The sequence below is a fragment of the Ascaphus truei genome, chromosome 5, assembly GCF_040206685.1.
Source record: "Ascaphus truei isolate aAscTru1 chromosome 5, aAscTru1.hap1, whole genome shotgun sequence".
In the NCBI taxonomy this organism is placed as follows: domain Eukaryota; kingdom Metazoa; phylum Chordata; class Amphibia; order Anura; family Ascaphidae; genus Ascaphus; species Ascaphus truei.
The window spans coordinates 107,652,767-107,678,398 of record NC_134487.1 but is presented as its reverse complement, the minus strand read 5'-3'; the positions used below and the strand labels follow the sequence as shown (position 1 = coordinate 107,678,398).

Genomic DNA, 25,632 nt, shown 5'->3' with positions numbered 1-25,632 from the left:
GTTAGGGATCCAAGTTGCAGTCTTGAAATCATTCTCAAGAATGATTCATTGGCTGCCGAGGTCCTAGTGACGCTGCTGCAGCTTCAAAAAACGACTTGGTTTGTTTATTGAAACTGTAGCCAGTGTCAACTCCGTACTTTGGAGACAGGACAGCTGCTACCCTGACAACCAGTATTCAATTTGAATACATTGTGTCCCACGGCAGCTCGCACGGCAGCACGCCCTCCCTCCGAAGCCTGCACCCTGAACGAGGCCTTAGGCACATAGATGTCCGGTATTACCTCCGATTTTATACCGGACAGGCATCGGAATTACCGGCCTGTCCGGGTGAAAACCGGACACCTGGCAACCCTAGGGGGAGCGCGCTGTAACACACTGCTGGTTCCTTCCCTACCAGGGAAGGGGGGGGGTAGTTGGAGGGAGCCGTCGCGGGCCGCACAGGGTGTCATGCAGCCTGCGGGCCATATGTTGTGCAGGCCTGGTCTAAGTAAATGACGTAACCAACGCCTCCTGGCTGCATCCCTAGGGCACAACCGGAGCAAAAAATATTCCAACTTTATCAAAGTACAATATACAGCTGCATTTAATAGTATTGATTTATTGGATAAATGTGGTGTAAATTAATTGCCCTGGTTTTGCAGCCAGGAGACTTTGAAACATTTATTACCCAATTATTTTACACTATTATTATACAGTATATTAAATAACAATAATATAGTCTTGAATGACATGAAATGCTTAACAAACGACACCACACCGTTTTAATGTATTCCAGATACAATATGTGTAATAACGTGCAGGTATGTCTGCTGAGGGAGATACATGCATCGTAGCAGGCACAGCTTAAAGGTACACAGAAAATATAAAACAAGGCTACTAATTGTTTATTTCAGTTTAGAGATCTAGGGCTGCTGACCAGTACCTGAGCTCTCAGGAGATGCCACCAAGCCAGTGATCAGCAACCTAGCTTTTTGTGTGTGAAGCTGGATAGGAATAACTGCACTCGTGGGCACGAAACATGCATTATTAGTCCTAGGTTTTTTTTTTTTTTTAAATAAATTATTTTGATGACAGGTACATACACCGAAATAAATCAATTGTAACGTCGATTGCACGTTCCAAAAACGGATTACTTTTCCAATAAATTATTGTTTGTTCCCTGCGTCAGGGAGCTATGGTTTGGCGGCGGATGCAGTCACGTGGCGCACCCTTCCTCTTGTAGCAGGTGAATATTGCGGACAGTCCCAGGCGCGCGACCCACGTCATTCCCCGCCCTTGCGGACTCTCGCAGGCCTGGCTGCTCCTGTCTGCAGTGGCGCGTGCAGCGATCCTCTTCCGCTCAGCCTCATGTCCTGATACACCTGGTGCATTAGGAACTGTGTGGTGTTCCGCGGCGCGCGCATGCCGGCTGCCCTCCACCCACACAGGTTGACGGGCCGCAGCAGCGCGTTCCACTCCTCCAGCGTACCCAGCCCCCTCCCCTTGCGCCGGCCGCGTTGGTGACGTGGCTTTTTCCGCCTTTTCCTCCTCATCCTTCTCCGCGTTCTCGGGGCGGCGGGTCTCTTCTTCCTCCTCCTCCTGGCGCCTTTACGCCAAAAGCCGGAGACTGCGGGAAAAGGCTGCGGGGAATACTCTTCGTCGAGGTACCACCAGCCGGCGGGAGACAGGTATTTCGCGCAGGGGCCGCCATTACCCGCGTCACTCATGGTATCTCCAAGAGCTTCAGGGGAGGGGTCCAGCTCCGCGCCGCCCGGGATCTCGCACATTGGATTAGCAGGCGAGGCTGAATAATGACACAAAACGCGCCCGCTGTATTAACACTGTGGCGGCAGCGGGGTGTGTTTTTTTCTCCCGGTCCCTGGATATTGCTGCGAGCTGCCTGTACTGAGCTGTACATGGTCTGTCCCTGTGCCGGCTCAAGGCCGCTCTGCTGAGAAGCAGAACTTCCAGCGCATTTAAACTCCAGGCTCCTCGCGGTGACATCCCGGTTGCCCGGACGACAGCCAATCAGAGAGCTGGGCTGTCTGCGTTGTTGATGATGGAGACACGTATCTTACCTTAAAAGGGGGGGGGGGGGGGGGGGGAGTTGTTATGTTAACGCTGCCATTCGTTGTTCTGAAATGAGTGATCAGGTAAACCAGATTTCTTGTAACATTTGAAACCCTTCTGTTTATAAGAACAAGGATGGGGACCGAAAGTGAAGCTTCACCAATATGTTGCCAGAGGGACCTGCAATACACGGAGTGATAATACAAAATGAAGGAAAGATTATAAGAATTTGTATTATATGTTGTATGAACGAACAGGTACATCCCTATACCGAATACCAAACAATTATTGGACCCTGGCTCTTTTTCAATAAGGTCCATGGGGGGCATTTGTGCTGCCATTGACTTGAATGTATGTTTTCAGCCCTATAAGCACTAGTTGCTTGGTAGTGCACATTTTTATTAGACATAATGCAAAAATATTTGGTGACTTTGTGAAAGAACCTGCATTTTTAACCTTCATTTGAACTTTCACAACTAAACTGTGAGAATATTGGACACTAGTTCTACAAACTTCTGATACATAAGATGTATAGAACAAAAAATGCAATCTAGAAAATATCAGGAGTAAAGATTGATGTGGGTGAAAAATGAAAAAAAAAAAAAAATTCCACAACTGAATAGAGAGCAAAACACTACAAAAATGTGATGTGGACACTAAAAGCAGTGAAAACATTTTTAAATACAAAAAATGTTCCTGTAATTGACTTGTAAGGCATATACAAACTGAATAAACGCCAAGGTTAGAGCAGTGATTAAGGATCAACATAAAAAAATAGAAAGGGGATAAAAAAATTAAGGGTGAAAACAAATGTATAGGGGGGAGCAACATTTCTGGGTATGGTAGGTGTGCTCAGATCCTCCAATGTTCAAAAGTATTTTAACAGCTCTCACTGCAGTTAGTCTGCCAGTATCTGTTCTGTGTCACATACATAACATCTGTGACACAACAGCTCCTCTGTATCTGGGAGTCTACCTGTCCACTGCAGAGCGTCCGGTTTCATAGAATTGGACAGAGTTAGAGGAACGTGTCCTCGCTCGTCTGGGATTGTGGAAGGGTCTCGGGAAAATGCTTTCCCTCAGGGGAAGGACTCTGGTGATCAACCAGCTGGTGGCTTCGGCTGAGCGCCCTGAGTCCGACCCCATAATTTATCACCAAGATCAAGAGGAAGTTGCTGGACTTTCTCTGGATGGGAAAGCATTGGGTCTCTGCGGGTGTTACATGCCTCCCAGTGGGAGAGGGCGGACAGGTGCACACCTTCCGCCTCCAATACCTGCAGAGATACCTGTATGCACTTCTTCTCCGCATTGGTGCCAGCTTCCTTCGGCAGCTGCGCAATATGGGGTATGACCGGCAATTATTTCTCATCAAGCCTGAGGGGTTTGGGAGAGACCTCTCAGTGTTGCCGGCATACTACCAGGAAACCCTTGTCACAGTTGTGCTCGCCGCAAACCAGGACCAGACCGCAGGGCTGAGGTGGGGTTATATAATGACCAACCTGAGACCACGTAGTCGGATCCGGATTGCGCAATTCGTAACAGGGTCGGGACATAGCAGGGTCGGGACTGGAGAAGGCAGCATAGTCAGTGGATGAGCCAGGGTCAGGATTGGAGACATCAGGGTCAACGTTATCCGAGCGGAGTATCGGCAACAGGAATTCAAGTAGGTCCCGCTTCAGCGTAATAGCTGCAGGGCGGGAGCGGGTTCTGCGCGAGTGGCTACCACGACCCATGGAACCGATCTCAGCAAGGAGAAGGCTAACCGGAGTGGGCACACCGCCAGGCAGCACTGGTAAACTTAAACAAAACAGTGTTCGTGGCGCAAAGTGATAAAACAGTTAATATGTGCAAATGATCCCAGTGTTGATTAGCACTGAAAAACACATAATACTCTAACTCCCAGTAGAGGATTCTCCAGGTCAGCAGACTCTTTGTAGACCCTCCTATGGAGAAAAGAACACAAATGCAGAGAGTATAGTGCATTATCATTTACTTAAGATGCCAGCATCTCTCACCCGCAGGGGGGGCACTCCGCCGCGTCACGGTCGTCTCAGCAGTCTCCTTCCAATCAGGGCTTCTCAGGAAATTGGGTACGGTGGCTTCAAAGCATCAAAAAAGCCCAACCGGTTTCGTCCCACTGGACTTCATCAGAGACGCTGGCGGAGGCAATCGCGGTTTGTTCCTGACCGAGAAGTGGAGCGGTCGTATTCGGAGCTGTCATCTAAGGAGAAAGGTTGAAGTGCGCCCAAAGTCACTTCTTGTTTACTTACCAGCGGGGAAAGTGTGAGTGTGTTATATTTCCCCTCTGTGTTGTCTGTCATCTTCAGTAAATGATAATGCACTATACTTTCTGCATTTGTGTTCTTTTCATATGAGGGTCTTCAAAGAGTCTGCTGACATGGAGAATCCTCTACTTGGAGTTAGAGTATTATGTGTTTTTCAGTGCTAATCAACACTGGGATCATTTGCACATATTAACTGTTTTATCACTTTGTGCCACGAACACTGTTTTGTTTAGGTTATCTTAATTTGCGGGTTTGGGGAAAACCGCGGGTGTTTAGGCTGCAGCTTGATTATATCACATTATTTGTTGCGCTTTTTTATAGGTTTTTTTCGCACTGGTAAACCAGTGCTTCAGCAAAGAAGTCCAAAGCTGGCCGCTGCGAAGGGAGAGAGCAGCAGGCCACTGGATCCAAACGGTAACCTCTGTTAGGGGAGAGTGCAGCAGGTTGCAGAATCCAGGCAGGCAGAACTCAGGCCTCTGCGTAGAGGAGCAACAGCAGGCCACCGGAACCAGGACTAGAGACGAGAACTAGAAACTAGAGCGTAGCGAAATTATTAGTAACACACGAGACAAGCTAGGTGGCTTGTGGCAGAACACATGTAACGTCCATAAGGATTTATGCTCGGCACTGAATCAGTGCTAAAGCCTAGTATTTAAAGGGCAGTGAGCCAATCACAGGAGGGAGGTGTGTGAGAATTCCTCCAATGACGGAGCACCGGCTAGGGCAGCAGAGATAGCTAGCACAGCTTCATGGGCTACACCACTCCACTAATTCCACGCCATTTGCTCCAGGAGATCAAAGACCCCATGTCCCCCGACTCGTGCACCTTCCTAGAGGGGTTATTGCCACGTCCACCTTCCGACCCCCCGCCTCCAGCTGTATACGTGGGCCCAAAACCCCGCCAACCCCACTCAGGCTCCTCCTGTCCTCAGCCTAAGCAGGCTGGGGACCATACCCTTGGCCTGGTTCCGCGGCAGGCCGAGTAGGTGACTGCCTACAGTGCACCACCTCGCCCTTGTCGCCCGCACCGATACCATCTGGAGGCGGGTACTACCAACAAACAAGGGCGAGAGACCCCGGTGGAGGGAACTCCATTCAGAGTTAGTTCCCTGACCCATCAGGGACCTGAGCTGAAGAATCCTCCATGGTGCACTGAGCATGGGAGAGTTCCTTGCCCACTTCACGGACTCCCCAGCCACATGACCATTTTGTGGCGCAAGGGAATCCGTGTTCCACATTTATTTCAGTTGCGCCAGACTGCAGCCATGCCTCTTGGCATTCTTGAGGGGAACTTCTGCAGTTCTGGTTGCACTTCTCTCCACACATTTTTATTTTTGGTCGCCCAGTATCCCGGAACACTAGGGCCAGGGACCTCCTCGTCAACCTGCTCCTAGCATTAGCCAAACTGGCTATTTATAAGTCCAGGAATCAGCATTTGGCTGGGGAGGTATCCCTTTCCTGCCAGGCCTTCTTCCCGGTGCTGGTGCGCTCCAGTATCCGAGCAGAGTACACCCACGCTGTGGCCACTGGGCAGGAAGCTGCGTTCACTTACCAGTGGGCCTTATGCGGGGTGCTCTGTTCGGTATACCCCCATGCTTTTTCTTTTAGGGAGTAAATCAGTTTAGTGGAAACATTCAAAATAAGAAATGGCCACTCACATCTAGCCCCCATACAATATATGTCGTACGAAGTCCGCCCACGTGGATACCGGTAGTTGGATTACAGACACACGGATTTCAGGTGAACGTCGCTCACTTCAGTCACAGGTGCGCACACAGCAGCCAGTGGGAGCTCCCTGCTTCCGTGTTCCTTGACAGCGCTGTCAGGCACTTCGGGAGACGTCACAGCTGGTGACGTCACTGACCGGGTCCTTCTGGGTTGGGATAAACAACTCTACGTGTTTCGCAAAGTTTTTGCTTCCTCAGGAATTCCCTACACTTAGTCTGCCTTTTCTTCTTGTGTGCATACCTTGTCACATACACGCTCATCTTCGAGCTGACACGTGATCCGAACTTATACTACTATCATGTATCCCACCATTATCCAGAGGCAACCCTGGAAGGGCACATCGCTTATTTTATCCTGTGAAAGTGTGAGTGTGCACTCATTAGGTGTCATAATCACTTATTTGAATTTTTCACACAGTAATGCACTATGTATTTCTGTTGTGTTTTGTTACATATGTAATGGTTCCTGAGCTCACCACATTTTGTCTACATACTGGTTTTTGATATATATTTGTTTTGAACCTTTTGGCAAAGCCAGCCAATCAGTTATAAGGTTTCAAAATATATCTGTGTCAGGTACAGAGGCACATGTGGGGCATGGCCAGCAATTTTTTTTTCTCACTTTGGCCTTGCTGTCCACCCATTGCTTTTTAAGCATATCTATGGTGCAGACCGTATTGCCCAGAGCATTAATCCATTCAAGGATACACCTCCAAATTCGCTGCTTCTCAGGAGTGCTAGTTTTTTTTATTAAGTTTTTTTTTTTTAATTTGGGATGGTCAGCAAACACCCCTTCTATGAGGATCTCTAGCTCCTCCTCATTACATTGCACTCCTTATTCTGCCTACAGCAGAAGCAGGAGTAGCTCGAGCAGTGGAGATAGATGCTTGAGCAGCTATCTCTACTATTTGACCGTCGGAAATGGCTAAGGTTTGCTGTTATGCAAGTGGTTTTATTTAAAACTGTGGAAAAGGGGGGGGGGGGGTGTACTCCTGTTACAGCTCTAAGATAATGAAGTAATTGATCATTGTGAGTATGGTGCACAGAGAAGCAAATAGTTATAGCGAAGGAAAGACTTCTACAAAATATGCACTCAGACCCCAAGTTTTTTGCAACTAGTATGGATTGAAAAGGACAATACTGCCTGAAGACCGCAGTAGCACTATAAGCACACGGAGGCTGAGATTATAGTGCGCTTGAGCGCGCGCGCGAACGTCGCTCAAGCGATTTCTGCACATAGTGATTCAAGTGATAGGGAGGGGTGGCTATGATGTCACAAAGCTGGTTCACCGTGGCGCGGCCGTCGCTTGCGTGCGCACTAGTGGCGGCCTCATAGGTATTTTGCTATTGGTTCTTGTAGCTCGCGCGCCATCGCACGGACTATAATCACAGCCTTAGGCCGCGCTTATAGTCCCAGCGACGTTGACGTCATGCTGTGGTCGCTGAAAAAATCAAATTGAAGTGACTTCCAGCGACCGCGCTGCCGCATCGCTCATACTAGAAGTACACGCAACGGATTCAATACATTTGTTTTGACGCGCTGTCGCCGGGACTATAAACGCGGCCGCTCGTGAGCATTCACGTACGCTCTCCCAAGCTTGGCGCTTGGGGAGACAAACAAAATTGACTTTGAAGCACGCTCAGCAGCCTTCAATGCACACAGAACACAGCCGCACACACAGACAAACACACACATTACACATAGAAATAGCCCCGATCCATGCCCCCCCTCGCGCTTGCAAAATTATGCAGGACACCTTGCGCTCATGCTTGGAGAGTTGGTGACGTCACCGCTCTCAAGCATGAGCGCTCTCAGCGGCAGCATGGACTCAGCCTTACAGTAGGTGATCAGATGTGCAGCAGTGTAGTTGATAAGTTAACCACAAGGGTAGTCACAGCACACCAGTGTATCAGGGTATGAGTGATTAAACCCGTAATTTTATTAAACACTTGTAACAGGTGTCGCCCCCACCCTCTGGGAGATTTCACTGTTACCTGGTGTTGTTTTGCTGCTCACCTGCTAGGCTTACAGGATACTGAGTGTCCGCCGATGTTAGTGAGGAAGACAGGACAGTCTTTAGGGATCTTCCCAGTTCTTCACGGGTGCAGCACCTCCATTTCCCCACTCAATGTATTACTTCTTGGTAAAACATTTTATACATAAATTTCCAGCAGTCCCCAGCAGAGCCGGGTGCAGTTCCTGCAGGAAAACCCTCTTGCACTCCCCCTGATAAACTGCAGTCTCAGGCAGGAGTATAAAACAAACAATGGTTCTTTATTCTTCATACAGCATACCAACATGTACACTCTTTTCTCTCTCTCTGGTCCCTGGAATCAACCCCCGGGCTTGAGGCCCCAAAGGTCTATCCTTTGCTCCCTTACTCCATGGTGGAGTAAGGAGTAGTATCCCACTCCCCTGAGGGAGGGGAAGGATGGTGGCCCTGGCTCCACACTTCCAACAATTACTACATTTGGATCTGCAGTCCTTTTTGTACCCAGGGGGAGGATCCTATGTCGGAGCCCCTGATAGGGCAGCACACAGGCCTTAGGCCCACCGCCCCCCCCCCTTTCACAGCAAGGGCATATATTTAACCTTAACACTGCCTGCTCTGGTACCAGGGCTTATGTTTTAGGTAGGGCAGATTAGCAGCCAAGAGGGTACATGGCTATACACTTAAACCAAAATATAGAATGTGGTGCTAATGGCGGCAGTATAGGTATCTCCCACTTACACGACACAAACATTAAACAATAATAACGTTAAAACACTCAACCACACTGCAGCACATCTGATCACCTCAGTGTGCTAAAGTGCTACTGCTGTCTTCAGGCAATATCATCCTTGTCAATCCATACTAGTTGCATAAAACTTGGGGTCAAAGTGCATATTTTGTAGCAGTCTTTCCTTATTTTTGCCTTTGCCTTTGCTATTTAAAACGGCAACATTCTCCACGCGTCACCAATTAACCTTCTCTAAGAGCCTTCTTTCCCAATGCGTATGTGCAGTGTATTTTTTAAGACTACGTAATCCTCATCTATCCCGGTAATGTTACATTTGCCGTTTTGTTAAGGACCTTACATTTGCATATCATTAGCTTTCAGGATACCCATTAATAAGGAGGAAATTAAGGTCCTTTACTTAATCCGGGATCGTTACTTTATTTGCACTAAAATAGCGACCTTATGTGGATCTACCCCTTAGTGTGGCCACTATAGAAAAATGAGGGTATAACACACTCAATTTGCCAAACTCACGGTCTTTGCAGCATTAGTTCAGAACGATCACTTCTTTTTTAAATATCTTTTTATTAGGGTGTTTACAGATACATTTCATTGTAGCATATTGTATTTACATGTACACAGGTCATCTTATAATGTTACATAGTTCAATACATATTTGCGATACCAATTTTTCTTTTTTTTTCGAACTTATACCTGGTCTTGATCTAATATCTCGACCATTTAACTGAAATCCTTGTTTCATAGCTTGCTTGTGACTCCCGTACTTTCTTTTGAATATCGTATTTGTATTTGATTTAGACTAGGCTCTTCATATTTACTCTGTTCTGTCGTGTTATGTTATGTTGTGTTTAGTTGCAGGACGTTCCCCTTATTTTCTGTTTCCTTTACTAGGATTTCCATCCGAAAGAAGCTGGCAATACGATAAAAATTTTTTTTTCAAAAATACGACGTTTCCGGCCTGCAACAGCTATTCATCATGTAAGTATTCTATTTGGACCTGTGAAATCCTTCACACGTGTATGGTACATAAAATAGCTCTCTCTCTCTCCCTCTTTCCCTCTCTCCCCACCGGTCCCCTGCTCACTGCCCCCGCCGGTCGGTCCCCTGCTCGATGCCTCCTCTGGTCCCCTGCTGACTGCCCCCGCCGGTCGGTCCCCTGCTCGCTGCCTCATGCCTCCCTCCAGCCGCATCCCTGCTCGAGCTCCCGCTAAGTTACGCCGCCCTCACACACACGGAGACAGACACACACACACACGGAGACAGACACACACACACACGGAGATGGACACACACACAGAGACAGACACACACAGAGACACACACACATGGAGACAGACACACACACACACATGGAGACAGACAGACACACACACACAGAGACAGACACACACACAGAGACAGACACACACACACACACAGAGACACATACACATGGAGACAGACACACACACACAGAGACAGACAGACACACACTCTCCCTCCGGCGGACAGGGAACCCCTGATTGCTGCGGCCATTTTTTTTCTTCGCAATCCCGGTTATAACACGGTCTCGTGTGGACCCCGAGCACAGCGTTATAACTAGGTTCAGCTGTATTTATAAGAGAAAAAAACTGATTCTGTCCAATAAGGTATAATATGTCAGCAATACAGCAAAATATATAGCAGGTTATCAGTTTGAGGGGATCCAATAACAATTGGTATTTAATAAGATGGCGTCTACGTGGCCTTACTCTGACTCAAAGCTAGCAACATCCAGGAATATGAAATAAATGACGCCCAGCATTCTTATTCCAATAAATTCCCCAAATTTGACTGAACCAGGGACTCGCTTTATAAGCATTTTGAATTTAATATATTATTTTCTATCCCTTGTTTTCATCTTTCTATTTTCTTCCCCCTTCCCCTCGCCCTCCTTTTTTCTCTTTTTTTCTTTTCTGTTTAGAGAGGCTTTACACACATGCAATATGTTTGCTTGTTATAGAAAATATACTTTAATACAAGTAAATATACTGTAATGTTTTTTGTGTGTCTCCTTTATATTTGGTCCATGTGTGGTTGATATTGTAAGGATGATATACAGGCATACCCCGGTTTAAGGACACTCACTTTAAGTACACTCGTGAGTAAGGACATATCGCCCAATAGGCAAACGGCAGCTCACGTATGCGCCTGTCAGCACGTCATGAATAGCAAAACCACCTACCTATCTATACCGAAGCTGTGCGCAAGCGTGGAGACTATAGAGCCTGTTACAAATGCGTTATTTACATCACTTATGCACGTATATGACGATTGCAGAACAGTATTTGAATCGATAAGTACATTAATGCGGGGTATGCCTGTACTGTATATAAGAAGAATTTATATCTGGCTATTTAACTCCACATCAACCTCCATATGCACTAACTGGTGGAGTTCTGTGTGTAAAGGCAATTGTTCTATATAGTTACAGGAAGAGAGTAGGTAGAGCGACGCTCAATACCCGTGTGTGCACACATACATCTTGATAGTTGAGAAAGATAATCCAAAAATAGGAACACCGTATTTAATCCATAGGCTCATATATATATAGCATCATCATATAAGAGGGGGCAAAAATAAAGACCTAGCGGTCAGTCTGCCTGACTACGGCAAAGATGGTCAATATTGCACATCCCACACTTAGAGCATAAACATCCCCATAGGGGTATCAGGTAATAAGATAAGGGCTAGTGCCATTACCTGCCCTGGGGGTATACTGGAATCTGGAGCGCCAAAGCCGGATGATGGTTCCTCGGTGTGCAATCCTGAAGTCTTGAAGCAATGGAGATGAAGGGAAGCAAAGGATGCACTGCAACTGGAAGGGTACTTGGAAAAAATATTGGGCAAACTCAAAAATAAAATAGAGGGTATTTATTGAATGAACTCACAAATGGGTGTATATAACAGCCGCACCAACGCGTTTCGTCCCGCAGGACTTTATCATACACCTTGAGTTGCATCTCCATTTCTATATATAGTTACGCCTTTTTTAAATTTTCATATTTTATAAAGTTTTTTTTCTTATGCCTGATCTTGCTGCAATGTATTGTATTGTATTGTATGTCTTTATTTATATAGCGCCATTAATGTACATAGAGCTTCACAGCAGTAATACACGTGGTAATCAAATAATTAACAGATAATATAAATAACAGGTCATGGGAATAAGTGCTTCAGACATAAAAGTAACACTAAGGAAGAGGAGTCCCTGCCCCGAGGAGCTTACAGTCTAATTGTTAGGTAGGGAGAACGTACAGCGACAGTATAATGTAGCCATTATATTGCAAATCATTGAGTAAAGGGCTGTTAGGAACATTGTAGCAGATCTTGGCTTTTTTTATTCAATGTCTGTGTTAATAAAGTTGTTTTGAATGTTTTTTATTATGTTTGTTTACCCAACATCCCCGTCTTTTTCCCAGGAATGAGGGGTATTTAAATGTCCCTATTGAGGCTAACTCAGAAGGGACCTTGATAAAGCGCAGCTTGCGCCAAACATGTTGGTCTTCCTCTTATTGGCCAAATAATCTTTTTTTTTTTTTTGGAGTTGCCCTCTTCCTTGTTTGCTGTGGTGGTGCATTGCAGTTTTTTTCTTTTTATACTTATATATTTTTAAAATAAACTATAATATTAGAGATATAGCCAGACTTAATGTTTCTGCTGCCAGGAGAAGCTGCGAATACATATGGCGGCATATCCAGCAGCAGGAAATCTCTATGGGATATCCGATTCGGAAGAATCGACCCCTCCCCGACCCCCCAGCAAGCAACTGCAGATTTTACTGTCCCTTTAGCTGCAGGGTTTTGCTTTTCATCCTACGACTCTGGGGACAGTAAAGATGGCAACATCTGTATATTATAGTACAGACAGTCCTCAGTTATCCAACGGAATCCGTTCTGGAAGTAGCGTTGGATAGTGAAACCATTTCCCTGGTCACCTATCCTCCTCTTATTTTAACACACTTCTCTTTCCCCGCTTACCCCACACCCCCTGATGTACCTTTCCTTGTATATATATATTTAAAGACATTCTTGCAGGAGGGTGTTTATGTCTGCGGTGCCCCACTGTGGGGGATTATCTGTACATTTATATGCACCCGTTTTAGCGCAGATGTATGGGCATCTACTAGATGTCCCTATCTCATGTCAGTTTAGGACATTAACAGCTAAGACATACACCTTTGGTGTTAGCTCTGCATATATGTACCTCAGCTGAATGCTAACTGCTACAAATATATACACTCTGCCCGCCTTGGCCACATAAATCTCAAGTCAGCTAGTACCCTGAGTATCATATATACTGGTTACCCATACATACCTTTAGTATACCTGATATTGGGAGCTTACTTTTCCCTGGTCACCTATTTTCCTCTTATTTTAACACACTTCTCTTTCCCCGCTTACCCCACACCCCCTGATGTACCTTTCCTTGTATATATATATTTAAATAAACCTTTTTTGTTTTGCGTTGCGTAACACAGGGCTATTGGCCCGGGACTTTTTGGTCCCTCCCACTTTTTCTCGTGAGTGCAGCCCTGGGTTTCTTACTCCACTGGGGGCTTTAAAACCCCCCCTTTGGATTTATGTGTCTAGTGAAACCATTGTAAGGTGAGTCCCATGTTAATAAGTGGCGGTAAGCGTTGGATAAAGCACTCAGGCGTCGAAAAATGGCCCATAGGGTTGCATTGTAAAGCATTGGATATACCATTCATTGTAAAGTGAAACGTTGGATAGCGAGGACTACCTGTATAAAGATTTAATAACATTTTTGAATGAAAAAGGCAAAATATAAATATTGGGGTTTGAAGAATATGTCAGACATTACCAAAATTTGTCTCGGGGGAATCCCTGGTTCCTGCAACACCACAGGGTTCCATGAAACACAGGTTGATCTAGGTAATTCCTTTGATCATTTTATAAAAGCAAACCAGTTATCATACATTTGAAGTATTACTAAGTTTCCTCCAGTTACCCTGACGCAGGTTCTGTACCTGTCAATTTAAAACTATTGGTTGCAAGAGACAAAAAATGTAACCAGGTCTAGATGTCTGCACTACCTACACCTACGATGTAGACAACTTAATTATTATTTATCACTATCATATAATTAAATAATACAAATAGTTTATTAATCCAAAAAGTTTTTATAATTAATTTATGATAACATGACCTACACAAAATAGCATCACTGCGCTTAGCTTCAGTTTAGTCACGTTCGAATGTAGTTGTTCATTTTTATGTGAACAAAAAAACAAATGAGCAGACTGTCGATTTGTTGTAGATTGTGATACCTTTCAAAGGACAAACATAAGAGTTCTTCATAAATAATATTATACTGTACAGAGCTTTTAAAACCTCAGCTTTATTTTAAGTGTATGCTATATGCAGGGGTGCTCAACTCCAGTCCTCAAGCCCTCCCCCCACAACAGGTCAGGTTTTAAAAATATCCCAGCTTCAGCACAGGTGGTGCAATCAGTGGCTCAGTCAAAGACTGAGCTGCTGATTGAGCCACCTGTGCTGAAGCAGAGGGATCCTTAAAACCTAACCTGTTGGGTGGGAGTTTGGGGGGTGGAGGGCGATATGGGACGGCAGTTGAGTACCCCTGCACTATAGGATGACTACAGAGCTACGGAGTTTTAAACAAGCACATGCTGTATGTTCACTGAAAATTCTAAAAATATAACATTTGCTGACATGATGATTTTGTAATGGTTTGATTAGTCTGAACATACAATACAGATCCTGATTAGAGGTACAATATAAGAATTGCATACAGTAGAACTATTCAATTATATATTCACAACATAAAATGCAGCCTCAATGAATTAATGCGATCCAATGTCCTAGAGTGATCAAACATCCCAAAATGCATTATTACACAGAATAAAAACATGATTTTTAAGGTGCAAGTCATCAACTTGGTACCGCTAAAATGAATTTTTTGCCGGGGCCCAAAGAAATATCAGCACCGGCACGATAATGGATAAATACTGTAAATGCACTCATTTTGATGTCAGTCAGCAAGTCCGGATATTTATCGGACCTGGCAATCTACAGCAATTTTTTATCACCTACCCCAGGTGCCCTAACTTGCCACTGAATTTAATGGCCATTATATACATAGGCAAAGTAAGCTAAGTCGACATGGAATAGGTGATAAAAATAATAACAAATTACACTTTTGACGTGATATTAGCCCCTCATTAGCCCATGTGGTTAGCTTGTCATGGGTTTCATGTAAGGGCTACTATAAGGTTAATATTTAACTTAAACAACCCTACCTTCCCCCTTGGTTATAAGTGGCTAGTAAGACATAGCATGGCAATGCTTTACTAACTGCTAAGGCAAACAAGGGGTTAACCTCTACCGCCAACATACTGGGGAGTCTTACCACCCTCCCATTGCAACTACCCCGCCACTTCACCAACACCACCAAAAAACATCACCACAACCAGGAGGAGCTTGATTGTCAAAATTGGAGATGTCAACAGAAATTAAGGGAATCGCATGGTAAAGCAATTTAAGCAATTTATGTGATTGATTGCTGTACCATACTGATGCAGCGGCCGTTATTCGAACACATCTCGGCACCGATTTTGAGTTCTCTGCTGTTCCCCACGCAGCAAGAAACGCGGCTAATCGCCCCAGGCATCGCGGATGTTTTATTTGAATTTCATGGATTCTGTTTCTTTGTTTGCAATACAATGGATGAATTGTAATGTGTACAGTACTGTGCTACTGTGCTACTGTGTCAATTTCATGTTTTTAAAAGCCAGAACAATAAAATTTGTTTTTCTGCACTCGCCACGCTCGCATCTTAGTGCGGGAAGGCTGGAATTCATCCCGCGGTTTCAAATCGGGATTCCGATGTACATGACACGGGAAGTGTTCGAATAACGGCCGCTGCATCAGTATGTCCCTATGGCATATCTTGTGTGTTGGGACTAGGCACTTGAACAGCCCAGGGCCCTTGCAGATGACCAAAAGTCTTGGAGGAGGCCATATCAGGGAGCTGTAGATTAAAGAAAAACTCCACAACAATACATCTAGACCAGTGGTTCCCAATCTGTGCGCCGCGGCGCCCTGGTGCGCCGTGGCTTGCCTAGAGGGGCGCCGCGATTAGCCTCCCCACCATCACTCCGATTACCCCTCCCCACCATCACTGCTTCATGCCGGCCGGGCCGCAGGGGATTGGCTGCAGGTCAGAGGAAGCCGGGGACGGGGCTTCCGCTTTGTGCAGAGCACACGGTGAGTGTGTGTGTCTGCCTTCCTGCTCCCGGCTCCTGTGGCTGCGCGGTGTCCTGTCCCCTTCTGCTCCTGGTGATAAGAGAAGGTAGGGGGGTGATAGGAGAAGGTGGGGGGGAGGGGAGGGAGAGAGAGGTGTACATTTGCCTGTCCAGTGACTGTGTGCAGGGAGCTGCCTGCACGGATCGCATGCCTTTCCTCCCCCCCCTCTCCCCCAGTCACTCACATCCGTCGCTGCCTCTGCTCTCCACTGCTCTCCACTGCTCTCCAATGTGTGTATCTGTGTGTGTGTGTGTGTGTGTGTATCTGTGTGTGTGTGTGTGTGTGTGTATTTATTTGTGTGTGTGTGTGTATTTATTTGTGTGTGGGTGTGTGTATTTGTGTGTGTGTGTGTGTGTGTGTGTGTGTGTATTTATTTGTGTGTGTGTGTGTGTGTGTGTATTTATTTGTGTGTGTGTATTTATTTGTGTGTGTGTGTGTATTTATTTGTGTGTGTGTGTGTGTGTATTTATTTGTGTGTGTGTGTGTGTGTGTGTTTATTTGTGTGTGTGTGTGTGTGTATATTTATTTATTTGTGTGTGTGTGTATTTATTTGTGTGTGTGTGTGTGTATTTATTTGTGTGTGTGTGTGTGTGTATTTATTTGTGTGTGTGTGTGTGTGTGTATTTATTTGTGTGTGTGTGTGTATTTATTTGTGTGTGTGTGTATTTATTTGTGTGTGTGTGTGTGTGTGTATTTATTTGTGTGTGTGTTTGTGTATTTATTTGTGTGTGTGTGTGTATTTATGTGTGTGTGTGTGTCTGTGTGTGTATTTATTTGTGTATGTGTGTGTATTTATTTGTGTGTGTGTGTGTGTATTTGTGTGTGTTTATTTGTGTGTGTGTGTGTGTGTGTGTTTATTTGTGTGTGTGTGTGTGTGTGTGTGTGTGTGTGTGTGTGTGTGTGTGTATTTATTTGTGTGTGTGTGTGTATTTATTTGTGTGTGTGGGTATTTATTTGTGTGTGTGTGTGTGTGGGGGTATTTATTTGTGTGTGTGTGTATTTATTAGTGTGTGTGTATTTATTTGTGTGTATGTGTATTTATTTGTGTGTGTGTATTTATTTGTGTGTGTGTGTGTGTGTGTGTGTGTGTAGTTGTGTGTGTGTGTGTGTGTATTTATTTATTTGTGTGTGTGTGTGTGTGTGTGTGCGTGTGTATTTATTTGTGTGTGTGTGTGTATTTCTTTGTGTGTGTGTGTGTATTTCTTTGTGTGTGTGTGTGTGTGTGTGTGTATTTATTTGTGTGTGTGTGTGTATTTATTTGTGTGTGTATTTATTTATTTGTGTGTGTGTGTGTATTTATTTGTGTGTGTGTGTGTGTATTTATTTGTGTGTGTGTGTGTATTTATTTGTGTGTGTGTGTATTTATTTGTGTGTGTGTATTTATTTGTGTGTGTGTATTTATTTGTGTGTGTGTGTATTTATTTGTGTGTGTGTGTATTTATTTGTGTGTGTGTGTGTGTATTTATTTGTGTGTGTGTGTGTGTATTTATTTGTGTGTGTGTGTGTGTATTTATTTGTGTGTGTGTGTATTTGTGTGTGTATTTATTTGTGTGTGTGTGTGTATTTATTTGTGTGTGTGTGTGTGTGTATTTATTTGTGTGTGTATTTATTTGTGTGTGTGTGTATTTATTTGTGTGTGTGTGTGCGTGTGTGTATTTATTTGTGTGTGTGTGTCTGAGAGAGTGAGAGAGAGTGTGTCTGAGATAGTGAGAGAGAGTGTCTGAGAGAGTGAGAGAGAGAGAATGTGTCTGAGAGAGTGAGAGAGTGTCTGAGAGAGTGAGAGAGAGTGTGTCTGAGAGAGTGTGAGAGAGTGTGTGTCTGAGAGAGTGAGAGAGAGAGTGTGTGTCAGAGAGAGTGAGAGAGAGAGTGTGTGTCTGAAAGAGTGTGTGTCAGAGAGAGAGTGTGTCAGAGAGTGAGTGAGTGTCTGTCTGAGAAAGTAAAAGTGTCTGTCTGAGAAAGTAAGAGTGTCTGTCTGAGAAAGTAAGAGTGTCTGTCTGAGAAAGTAAGAGTGTCTGTCTTAGAAAGTAAGAGTGTCTGTCTGTGAGAGTGTGTGTGTGTGTGTATCTGAAAGAGTGAGTGTGAGGTCAGAGAGAGAGAGTGAGGTCAGAGAGAGAGAGAGTGAGGTCAGAGGGAGAGAGTGAGGTCAGAGGGAGAGAGTGAGGTCAGAGGGAGAGAGTGAGGTCAGAGAGAGAGAGTGAGGTCAGAGAGAGAGAGTGAGGTCAGAGAGAGAGAGTGAGGTCAGAGAGAGAGAGAGTGAGGTCAGAGAGAGAGAGAGTGAGGTCAGAGAGAGAGAGTGAGGTCAGAGGTCTGAGAGAGTGTGAGGTCAGAGGTCTGAGAAAGTGTGAGGTCTGAGAGAGTGTGAGGTCTGAGGTCAGAGAGTGTGAGGTCTGAGAGAGTGTGAGGTCTGAGGTTTGAGAGAGTGTGAGGTCTGAGGTTTGAGAGAGTGTGAGGTCTGAGAGAGTGTGTGGTCTGAGAGAGTGTGAGGTCTGAGAGAGTGTGAGGTCTGAGAGAGTGAGGTCTGAGAGAGTGTGAGGTCTGAGAGAGTGTGAGGTCTGAGAGAGTGTGAGATCTGAGAGAGAGTAAGGTCTGAGAGAGGAGAGAGTGAGAGTGTGTGAGAGAGTGAGAGTGTGTGAGAGTGTCTGAGAGAGACACCAACTGCGCACTGCAACTGTTAGGTATGTATATACACCTTTGTTTTTACTTTGGGCGCCGCGTAAAAATCCTGATTGCCTTGGGGAGCCTTGAACCGAAAAAGTTTGGGAACCACTGATCTAGACTCATCACATGCAAATGAAAATAACAGTGACTGTTTGATAAGTGGCTGTGTTGGTTTATGTATTAACGTAAGACATCCAAATATCTGGGATTTAAGAAAAATTCCTTCTGAGTGAGTATATATACTGTACACTGAATTGATGATTGAGACTTTGTTGGCAATGCTTATTGAACATTAAACAGGACACGGAAAAGTTGCGCTGGGGATATGAGGGTAATGATTCCCCCTACCTCCAGTCAATTGAAAGTCCCACTAGAAATAAAAGTCCTGATCCTCGTGAGGATCCACACACGGCTCCCTCCTTCAATGGTACGATGAGGCAGAAATTAACAATTTTGCCAATAATAATGAAAAATGAATATAGAGTACTCAGTTGCCGGCACAGGGTGGATCAAGGGCGTGCTCCAGTCGCATGTGAAGGAACAAGGGAAAATAGAATGGCGGTGCACAGCACAAAGAATCAGACCTGGACTGCCAATGCCAATTGCAAAACAAAACTTTATAGACAGGGGAAGAGAAACACCCTAACGCGTTTTGCACCTGCTGCTGTGCTCTGTCAAATAAGATTTGAAAGAAGAAAATAACACAATACTTAAAGAATTTGAATCCTCAATCAACAGGATCCAGGGCTTCATGTCAAGTAGTGGATGGGGATGGATTACAAATAGGCCAAGGAGCCTGATTTGATTTTTTTTTTGTGGGTCTACTTGGCCTTTGGATTGATTTTTATTTATTTTTGCTTATTGGGCATTTGGATTTTTTTTGTATTGGCCATTGGACATTAGATACATTTTTTAGTTTTTTTTTATGGTTGGACATCAAGTCTTTTTTTTTGATTGGTTCCAGGGGGCTCCAGGCCTGAAGATGAGGAGGGCCTCAGGAATGGAGAAATGAAGACCAGGAATGGAGTACATGTCAAAGATTATTATATATGTTGCCATTGAGTTCCTATGTGGCTATGAGACTCCCATTGAGAGGGACTAGGAAGCCACAGTGATGATCTGGAGTAATATTGACAATGCATTGTTAAATCCTGTCAATATATTGTATTGCAATTTATGTTTTTTGTATGTTTTATTTATTTTTTGTACTTCTAGTGGCCAAAAGCCCTATTAGCGACATTTGACAAATAGGGCTATTGGACATTTCTGTACTGGGGAGGGGGGGGTTGTTGGTAGAATCTTGGTAGAAAAGGTGGGTGTTGGGAGTAGTTGCCTTTGATGCGATGGTTAAGCCCCCCAGGAGGGAGGTAGTGTTTAACCCCTTGTTTGCCTTTGTTTGTACTAGCCTCTGAGAGAGCCACGGAGACTTGGTAGTATAGTTTGACTTTGATATTATCCCCATCGGTGCTTGTGGTTATATACCTTGGTAACCACAGTCATCAAAGGGGTTCATTTCTTTTCTACCATACAGTTTGTAATAATTTATATTACATAACCTTATGGATGATATATATATATATATATATATATCTATCACAACAAGCAACAAACAGGACCCTTAAAACAGCACTCTAGTATGTCCAAAAAAGTACAACATTTTATTCAAGCAATATCAGAAAAAATATATCCAACATAAATTTTAAATTCCTGAGGTAATGAAATCCCAAAAACCTGTCCTGACTGTCAACTATAATTCCTGTGTAAGTATACAAGACCATATATTGATCCTAATGAAAAATACATGTATACTATACAGAAATAAAGAACCATTGTTAAACCTCATTAGTTGGACCAGGTGAAAAAAAAAAAAAAATATATATATATATATATATATATATATATATATATATATATATATATATATATATACTGGGACTTAACACACTGTGTTTTATAGAGATTATTCTATATAAGAGTGCTACCATTTCAAACTTTAACCCCCCCATTTCCCACCTAGGGCTGCTGCTCACTCACAGTGTATGGTTTTTCTTATTGCTGTCTTATGTGATATATTATCAAGGGATGTCTTGCATCTTTTATGCTTCAGCTCACACCGGCCGGTGTATTAGGGATAAGGTGAAAAAAAATATATATATATATATATTTATATAAGGAAAACACAGGTGCAGAGATGCACCAATATAGGTGCTCAGAAATGTGTAAAAGTTGCTGGAGAAATATCTCTTCCAAGTATAAATTGTAGGCATAGGGCAAAGCTGACAGGGCGCCAGAGTCTCTAGCAATGATATGGCTCCCCAAGAGCACTATAATAAAATGTTATGAGACTCACCCTTGACCAGCTGTGGATGCCGTGCCCGTGACGGGCGGTGCATCGCGTGTTTCCTCCTTGTGAGGCGTCTTCTCCTATATATTTATATAGAATAATAATCCCTATAAAACACAGTGCGGTAAGTCCCAGTATATTCCATCATTGTCAGCACAATACTTCCAGTGTGCAGCATACATTCAATCCGGATCCCAGATTTCCTAACAAGTCCAGAGGCTCAGCGATATATCCCCCAGCAGTAAAGAAATATCTACTTGTAAGTATGAGGACGCTGGAAAATAAGAGGTAAACCTCCTCCCCTGAACTCACGAACACCAGGACTGGCAGACAAGTGGGAGAACCAGCACAGCAGCAAGCGGCAAGCAGCACAACACACAGCAGTCCTCTGCATTTCAGCAGCACAGTAAAGCCACGGAGCCACGAATACAGCAGGTCTCAGGGAGCGCCAAAACAGGACAGTCAGGCAGGGGGTACCGGCGAAACATATGTCTGGGTAGTTCATCTGTTTCCTGGGGTACCCCCTGCCTGACTGTCCTGTTTTGGCGCTCCCTGAGCATAAATCATAATTTTCTTTGATATTTGTTCTGAGTATACTTGAGTGCTGAGTTGGGACGCTTTTCTTTTTCTTTTCATTGTTATATTACTTCTAGTCCCTAGCACCGTTAGTGGTTATTATATTACTAATTTAAGTACTCATTATTTGCTTAGTCTGTTGCAGGCAGTTTGTCTTGTTGTAACACATACAGTATATATATATATATATATATATATACACTGGCGACACACTTTATTCGAGCTCGGCTAGTCCCACGAATTCGGGTATACCCGGGTGTATTGAGGTTTGTGACTGTTCTCTGCCCGAGTGCATTGAGTTATTTTCCGGCAGGGATTGAAGCATTTTATTCCCGCTGGCTGCAATACTGCACAGTATATATATATATACTGCATTACAATTCATGAATTTATGCCATCTGGTAGACACGCGAAGCATTGCAGCCTATTAAACCCTAATCATTATCATTTAACAGATCAGCCGCCCATCAGCCAGGCATGAACCCAGGCTGGGAAGGCAAATGCAACGGGGCTTGTCAGAGGTGAGGAGCGGCGCATTCCAGGTATCTGCCAGGTACATACCGGGTATTTGCTCGAATAAAGTGTGTCGGTGCAGTATATATATATATATATATATATATTCATATATATTCATACATACACACACATATACACACACACATATATGCATACACACATACACACTCCCCCCCCCTACCTTTTGGAGGTAGGGAAAGCTGTGACAGCTCCAGGGCCCGCCCCCGCCACTGATAGGCTCACCAGCGCACCACGTGACGCGTCACCGCTCGGGATCGCAATTCTCTTGCATCTCCTGGCGGCTGACGCGTCACAGCGCGTAGTGAGCCGTGCAGCGAGGGGAGAATACCCCTGCTGGTGAGTAATGCGCACGGTGTCACGCGCGCCGCCGGATGCAGCGGGACCAAAGCCTTGCCCGCGTGCTACGGGACCTGGCGCAAGTGGGGAGGGGAGTGGCGGCCGCGGTGCCACTGACTGTCCCCTGGTGTGGCCGGTGGGGGTATACACATACTTAACACAGGTACATCAAAGGTTAATGCTGCCTCAGATTGTGTGTCTCTGGCTGGCTGCCTCACATTGCGTGTCTGATTGGCTGACACTGATTGTGTCTGTTTACCTGCCTTTGATTACCTGTCTCTGATTGGCTGCCTCCCCCCTGGAACCGCACACACTGACTGACAGCCGCCGCCGGACTACATCCCCCAGCTTTCCTTGCGGCGGGTGACGCGTCGGTCCCGTGACCCGTCCTGCCTGGCTGCCCCTCCTGTGGTAAAGATGGCAGATGAGGACGGGGAAGAAATTCACTCCAGTCAGCGGAACGGGGGCGGTGGGGGCCAGGGGTTCGTCCTGGCAGGCCTGGGGAAGGGCCCGCGGGTAGTCCGCATCGTTAAGTCCGGGTACGGGTTTAACGAGAGGGGCCAGGTCAGCGTGGGCGGCCAGCTGCGGAGCATTAACGGGGAGCTGTACGCACCACTGCAGCATGTGAGCGCCGTGCTGCCCGGCGGAGCTGCCGACCGGGCTGGGATCCGCAAGGGAGACCGCATCCTGGAGATGTAACGACCACTGAATCCCCAGATCCCGCATACCAGCACCAACAGCACCCCCACATCAGCACCAACAGCACCCCCACATCAGCACCCTGGTATCCCCAGTGCACACCGGTATCCCCTGCCCCCCAGCACACCGGCATTCTCGCCCCCCCGGCATCCCCAGCCCCCATCAGCATCATCAGCACACCCACATCAGCACCCCCACATCCTCCTCATCAGCACCCCCACCCCCATATCAGCACCAAACACTCCCAAATCATCAGCACCCCTATACAATCACTATCAGCACCCCCACATCAGCAGTACCACCGCACAACGTCCTGTGCCGCGTGGACCACTCCCCACCCAAATGCCAACCCCACCCCACAAACATCCCGAGCAACGCCGGGTCTCTCAGCTAGTATATATATATATATATATATGTTACCCTCCCCAATGTATCGTGATGCGATAATTATTGGTGCGGTTAATTACTGCATCTTGACACCTTTAAAAACATTTCACATGGTAAAATATTAGCAATGTTGATTTCGGTCAGAAAATGTAAGTAAAAGCACCCGATGATATTTTTTTTACGGGTGCAATACAGTATTAACTCTGTTGTAATGGACTTTGATGACTCTCTAGGCCAATGTGGGGTAAGAAATGTTGTTAAGTTATATTGTATCTAAGGATTTTGGGCATGTGAAGTATACCACATGGTGGCAGTAAAACCCATATTTTTATGACTTAACATTTTGCAATGTCTATTCCACTAGCGAGGATAATCTCTTAGAAAAAGAGTAAATGCGCCGCACAGCACCAAAAAAGAAAGTGAAGGCTGATATGGGACAAGTAAAAAAGCTTTATTTGCACAAGGTGCAAGCGAAACCTCTTGACGCGTTTCGGCCTGGGAGGCCTTTGTCAAAAAAACTCTTTTGACAAAGGCCTCCCAGGCCGAAACGCGTCAAGAGGTTTCGCTTGCACCTTGTGCAAATAAAGCTTTTTTACTTTTCCCATATCAGCCTTCACTTTCTTTTTTGGTGCTGTGCGGCGCATTTACTCTTTTTCTAAGAGATTATCCATGCTGATTCACTGCGCGCCTGCACGCCGAGTCACTGCTGGGTGTTCCTGGCTGTCGGGTCTGCCGTGACGTCACTCAGAAGCACCATCCATGCCGCCGGTCAGGTGACCACCCTCCGCATCGGCGGGCAGCGGGTTGGCGGTGAAGCAACGAGATCCTGCGACTGAGAGACCCCAGCCTATCCAGGAGGAGCGGGAGCATACAGCACAGCAATTTGAAAGACCGGACATCAAGTATTATACGTGAGTTTCCCGTATTCCAGCCTTATAGTGCTCTTGGTGAGCCGGTTGGAGGGAAGGATACATTTTCTACACTGCTATACGATTGAATACAGCCGGGGTCTATGTGATTTATTGTATTATTGCTCACCAGCAGGACTATGCTTTATTCTGAGCGCCTGGAGGGTTAATCCATTGATTTACCCATTTGTATACTATTCCACTAGCGAGTCTGTCTGTGTGTGTGTGTGTGTGTATGTGTATATATATTGGGGAGGGTAACATTATATATATATATATATATATATATATATATATATATATATATATATATATATATATATATATATATATATATATATATATATATATATATATTATTTATATAGTTAGGTCCGGAAATAATTGGACACTGATACAATTTTCATAATTTTGGCTCTGTACGCCACCACAATGGTTTTGAAATGAAACAACCGAGATGCAATAGAAGTGCAGACTTTCAGCTTTAATTCAAGGGGTTCAACAAAAATATTGTATGAAACGTTTAGAAATTGTAACCATTTTCATACACAGTCCCCTTATTTCAGGGGCTCAAATGTAATTGGACAAATTAACACAATCATAAATAAAATGTTAATTTTTAATACTTTGTCGAGAATCCTTTGCAGGCAATGACTGCTTGAAGTCTGGAATGCATGGACATCACCAAACGCTGGGTTTCCTCCTTTGTGATGCTTTGCCATGCCTTTACTGCAGCTGTCTTCAGTTGCTGTTTGTTCGTGGTTTTTTCTGCCTTACGTTTTGTCTTCAGCAAGTGAAATACATGCTTGATCGGGTTGAGATCAGGTGATTGACTCGGCCATTGCAGAATATTCCACTTCTTTGCCTTAAAAAACTCCTGGGTTGCTTTCGCAGTATGTTTTGGATCATTGTCCATCTGTAAAGTGAAGCGCTGTCCAATAAACTTTTCTTCCCATCATTCTGGTACAGGTTGATCTTAGTTTCATCTGTCCAAAGAATGCTGTTCCAGAACTGGGCTGGATTTTTTAGATATTGTTTGGCAAAGTCTAATCTGGCCTTTCTATTCTTGAGGCTTATGAAT

At 44.9% G+C, this 25,632-nt stretch overlaps 1 long non-coding RNA gene across 2 annotated transcripts in view; it reads left to right on the top strand.

The window, feature by feature from the left end:
• Positions 1-1,200: 1,200 nt before the first annotated feature.
• Positions 1,201-25,632, top strand: part of LOC142495243 (uncharacterized) — a 242,228-nt gene continuing 217,796 nt past the window's right edge. The window contains exons 1-2 of one of the 2 annotated variants that reach the window (XR_012801703.1): positions 1,201-1,667; positions 9,694-9,780. This is a non-coding gene — a long non-coding RNA (uncharacterized LOC142495243). The remainder of the gene's footprint in view (positions 1,668-9,693; positions 9,781-25,632) is intronic. The other variant, XR_012801702.1, reaches the window with a different exon arrangement.